This window comes from Octopus bimaculoides, chromosome 4 (assembly GCF_001194135.2).
Source record: "Octopus bimaculoides isolate UCB-OBI-ISO-001 chromosome 4, ASM119413v2, whole genome shotgun sequence".
NCBI classification, from domain to species: domain Eukaryota; kingdom Metazoa; phylum Mollusca; class Cephalopoda; order Octopoda; family Octopodidae; genus Octopus; species Octopus bimaculoides.
In genome coordinates, this window is record NC_068984.1 from 95,194,005 (window position 1) to 95,199,603 (window position 5,599).

The window sequence follows — 5,599 nt, forward strand, 5'->3', positions numbered from 1 at the left end:
ACTTTATCGAAAGTTCCTATCCTCTGTCACCCTTGTTTGTCTCCCACGAACACTTCTAACGGCCTAACGCCATCCACACTCCTACCTAGGGTTTATTGATCATATAGCGCATAAAAATGGTGTAGTGTATGCAGGTTGTAGGCTATTTTTTGCTTATGAATTCTGCCAAATGCAAGTTTTCTTTTCAGGTACATGACACTTCTGTCCCTCATCCCAGGGTTGCACAGGCCCACACCTCCCACACCCTCAGAATTGGCACACACAACGTCGGCACACTGAAAGGTAGGTCTGATGAGATTGTTGAGATGCTTGAATGGAGATGTATAGATTTGTGCTGCACCCAAGAAGTAAGGTGGAGAGGAGGTTCCGCTAGGCTCCTAACAGGCAAAAACACAGGTACTAAACTTTCTGGGCAGGGAACACTGACGGGGTCAGGGGCGTGGGTATACTTCTTGCGGAGAAATGGGTTGATAACGTAATCAAGGTCAGCAACCATTATCTCGGCCTATGCCCCTCAACCGGGGCTACCTGATGGGCAGAAAGACTGATTTTATGACACCCTATAGCAAACTACCTTGTTGACGAATGACAGGGACCTTCTCTTTGTGGCTGATGATTTCAATAGACATTTTGGACAACATGCAGGGGGCTTCCATGGTGTACATGGCGGCTATGGCTTTGATTCCCGCATTGAGGAGGGAACCAAACTGCTGGAGTTCTGCGATGCGAATGATCTTATGCTTTGCAATACAAACTTCAAGAAACACGCCCGTCACCTAGTCACCTACCATTCTGGCAGACACACGAGCCAAATTGACTACATCCTCGCCAGAAAAAGGGAAAGATGGTTGCTTATAAATGCCAAGACCTTCTCAGGCAAAGAATCCTTTGACGAAATAGAAGGGGATATAGCATCACATTATGTGGCAGACAACTGGAGGTTTCTACGGGACAACCTACTGAGAGCCATTGACCAGGTCTGTGGATGGTGCAAAGTCCACTCTCGACCCAAGGTAACGTGGTGGTAGAACAATGTGGTTGACAGGGCTATTATGGAAAAGAAACAGGCTTGGAAGGACTGGAAGAATGGAGGTAGCAGGTAATTGCATTAGACTGCCAGAAGGAAAGCTAAGAGACAGGTTTATTTAGCCAGAGGGGAAGCAGATAAGAAAAAATTTGCCTATGTTCTGTGCCATGAAGACCAAAGACTTGAAGTATTTCGTGTTGCAAGACAGTGTGTGACAGAGAATCTTGATGTCGTAGGAGAGAAATGTGTCCGCACGGATGATGGTACACTTGCACTAAACGTGGCTGCAAAGAGAGAGGTTTGAAGACACCACTATGAAAGGTTGCTCAATACAGAGAATGAATGGAAGAGAGTCTGCCAAATGTCGACCCAACAGAGGGACAGCTATCCGAATTGGCAGTACCTTGGTAGATAAAGCAATCAAGAGTATGAAGATAGGGAAAGCCCCCCGGCCCATCAGGAACCACTGCAGAGATGCTCAAAATATCTGGCAGTGTCGGCTATAGCCTAGTCACCCGTATAGTTAACCAGGTGATACACGAAGGAGTCATACCCAATGACTGGTGTAGCAGCACCATAGTCAACTGCTACAAAGGTAAAGGTGACGCTTTAGATACAAATAATTAGAGGTATCAAGTTGTTGGATCAGGTAATGAAAGTCACGGAGAGGGTCATAACCCAACTAATTAGGGAGAGAGTCAGTTTAGATGAGATGCAGTTTGGGTTCGTGCCAGGGAAAAGCACCACTGATGCTATATTTCTGGTAAGGTAGCTTCAGGAGAAATACCTAGCCAAAGATAAACCTCTGTACCTGGCTTTTGTTGACATGGAGAAAGCCTTTTACAGGGTCCCCCGGTCCCTTATCTGGTGGTCAATGAGGAAACTAGGGATAGATGAATAGTTCGTGAGAGCTGTGCAAGCCATGTACAGGGATGCTGTCAGTAAGGTGAGGGTTGACAACAAGTACAGTGAAGAATTCCGGGTAGAGGTAGGGGTCCACCAAGGTTCAGTCCTCAGCCCTCTCATATTTATCATAGACCTCCAGGCAATAACAGAGGAATTCAAGACAGGATGCCCCTGGGAGCTCTTCTATGCTGATGACCTTGCTCTAATTGCTGAGTTACTATCAGAACTAGAGGAGAAGTTTCAGATGTGGAAGCAAGGATTAGAATCAAAGGGTTTTAGAGTCAACCTAGCTAAAACCAAAGTCCTAATAAGTAAGAAAGTAGACAAACCACAAACTCCTTCAGGTAGATGGCCCTGCTCGATCTGTAGAAACTCTGTAAGATGTATCCAGTGTAAGCTATGGACACATAAGAGGTGCAGCAATATCAAAGGAAGGGTAACTAGGAAGATAGTTTTTGTATGTGGCAGATGCTCAGGAGCAATAAACACTGAAAATGTGCAGAGAATAACTTCTGTCATATTCCAGGGAGAAAATCTAGAAGTAGTTGATAGCTTCTGTTACCTAGGTGACCAAGTCAGTAGCAGGGGAGGGTGCACTGAAAGTTTAGCTGCTGGAATAAGAATAGCCTGGGCAAAGTTCAGAGAACTCTCACCTCTGCTGGTGACAAAGGGCCTCTCGCTCAGAGTAAAAGGCAGACTATGGGCCGTGACTGCTGAGGACATGCGTAAGCTCGCAAGAAACGAAGCCAGTATACTCCAATGGATGTGTAATGTCAGTGTGCATACTCGACAGGGTGTAAGTACCTTGAGAGGAAAGTTGGACCTAAAAAGTGGCACACCCTAGCAGTTGAAAGAACCTGTTGACCCAGGAAGACCTGGAATGAGGTGGTGAAGCACGACCTTCGAACATTAGGCCTCATTGAGGCAATGACTAATAACCAAGACCTTTGGAAATATGCAACCCATGGCCTTTACCAGGGGTGTAGCCAGCCCACTTATGCATACCTTTCCTTCTTTGGACACAAAAGTCTGCTTGCGAAGATCTGTTGAGATAAGTGAAGTCGAAATCAAATCCAAAATCAAACCAAATTCGACGACTGGCACCCATGCCAACCTTCCTTCATTGGACACTAAACTCTGCTTGCGAAGACCTGTTGGGGAAAGTGAAATCGAAATTGAACCAAATTCGATGATTGGCACCTGTGCTAGTGGAGCACTAAAAGCTCAATCTGACAGGATCACTGCCAGAGAAGCTGTGTGGCTTCTGTGCTGGTGGCACGTAAATAGCACCATTTGAGTGTGATCTTTACCAGTGTCACCTTACTGGCGCTTGAACAGAACAGTCGAGCAAGGTCATTGCCAGTGCCGCTGGACTGACTCCTATGCAGGTGGCATGTAAAAAACACCATTTGAGTGTGGCCGTTACCAGTACTGCCAGACTGGCCCTCATGCCGGTGGCACGTAAAAGCACCCACTACACTCTCGGAATGGTTGGTGTTAGGAAGGGCATCAAGCTCCAGAAACTCTACCAGATCGGATTGGAGCCTGGTGCAGACATCTGGTTCGCCAGTCCTTAGTCTAATCGTCCAACCCTTGCCAGCATGGATGAATAATAATAATAATAATAATAACATCGAAAAATATCTTGGGAATGAGAACTCAGGTTCGAAATTTCCCCAAGACACCTGATGAAGGTCAGAGGGTATATCAGCCGAAATGTTGTGTTAACAACAAACAAATATATAAGAAGAGTGTTTATAACTATGAATAAATCACAATTATAATGGAGAGTGTTGCAAAAACCTTTACATGTTTAGAAATAGCAGTCAAAAACGACAATAAAGCCACTATATTCACTCATATTATACCTCCTCAGAATAAAACTGTGATTTATTCATAATTATAAACACTCTTCTTTTATGTAATTTATGATTACATGTTTGGTCATTGATATATGCATAAATAATTATTAATTGCTTATGACATATCCTTCGTAATGTACTATTACATTCCTTTTACATATACATATACATATTAAAAAAAACCATTGCATGAAGTAGATATGATGCATTTATAAACATATGGTGTGTGTATAAGTGTATGCGAATATGTAAGTATGAGTATTCATAGGTATACTCACTAAGATTTCTGGGCTTCTTTTAATGATTTATTCTTCTCTTCTAATGCAGCAATTTCCTTTTGGAGGGATTTCTTTGATTCTGAAATTCTAAAAGCAAATACAATTAAGAACAAAAAAAAAAAAAAGAAAAAATGCATAAGCAAGTAATTTCTTTTAAACTTTTAAAGGAGACATGGTGGTTATTAAGATATGGCACTAACTTATGATTGAAGAATTACAAGTTCATACAATATAACATTTGGTTTATTCTGGTTTCAAATGCATTACAATTGTTATATTATGGAGAGGCCTGCACTCTAATAGAAGATGGAGATCACTCAACTATATTAATGCTGTTAGCATAGACGCACATGAAACTGAGGGCCTACCAAAGTTAATGGTATAATGCCAATAGAGTTAGGCAATCTATTACATAATAGACCCTACTGGCATCATATCATACCTTTATTATATTTTATTACATTGGATTATATTTTGGTGCCTTATCATACCCATCAATTCTTATTTTATACCTGTACTAGCAGAGATACGCAGCATTACTCGAGATTAAAATGGCATAGTTTGTATATATATTACAGTTATGGTGAAGTAGGTGATACAGGAAAGTGCAGCATTGACGACAAATCATTTTTGGAGTAAAATGGTGGGCTAATTTGACTAAGTGACATGTCGTGCATCTGTTTGGAGGATTCCAGACCCTGTCATAGAAAATTGGGGGTGAGAAGTGTGTGATTTTTGAACGCACCAAAAAGTTGTCAGTGGATATACTCTCCTTTGCGGTGGTCGGTGCTGCGTCTAACACGACCCATCATCTGAAGTTTTGATAGCTCCTTTGGGTTTGTTATCCCATATCACTCAAAGTAAATTTGGAGGAACTTTGGTTGTTCATTTGTGAGTAACAGGGAACCAATGAGGCAATAGACTTGCCCTAGAAGTTTGAATATCAGCATAAATCCGTGTTCAACTATCTCCTTAGATCAACCAAACAATGTCATTTGAAATGCAGAGTTGTATTGTCTGATACTGTTCAGAAAATCCTTTGACTGGATGGAAGTGCCTCCCAGAAGATCGATAACAGCTTGAGGAGGAGCTGGTAGTGCTGACAATCTTACCTTACTGTCTGAGCAGTACATGCCAATAGTTTCATTTGGAAATTTTAAAGCTTTGCAGAAATGATAATTTGAGTGGACAGAATTATCATTTTTAACTGCTACAAAGGTAAAGGTGACGCTTTAGATACAAATAATTACAGAGGCATCAAGCTGTTAGATCAGGTTATGAAAGTTACAGAGAGGGTCATAGCCCAACTAATTAGGGAGCAAATCAATTTAGATGAGATGCAGTTTGGGTTCGTGCCAGGTAAAAGCACTACTGATGCCTTATTTCTAGTGAGACAGTTGCAGGAGAAATACCTAGCTAAGGATAAACCTCTGTACCTGGCTTTCGTTGACATGGAGAAAGCCTTTGACAGGGTCCCCCGATCCCTTATCTGGTGGTCAATGAGGAAACTTGGGATAGAAGAATGG

The 5,599-nt window shown here is 42.2% G+C and overlaps 1 protein-coding gene across 3 annotated transcripts in view; it reads right to left on the reverse strand.

Annotated features, from left to right (window-relative positions):
• Window positions 1-4,163, reverse strand: part of LOC106880552 (uncharacterized) — a 64,101-nt gene extending 59,938 nt beyond the window's left edge. Inside the window, exon 1 of one of the 3 annotated variants that reach the window (XM_052967289.1) lies at window positions 4,074-4,163. The gene's annotated coding sequence lies outside the window, so the exon portion shown is untranslated. The remainder of the gene's footprint in view (window positions 1-4,073) is intronic. The other 2 variants (XM_052967288.1, XM_052967287.1) reach the window with 2 other exon arrangements.
• Between the last annotated feature and the right edge of the window lie 1,436 nt (window positions 4,164-5,599).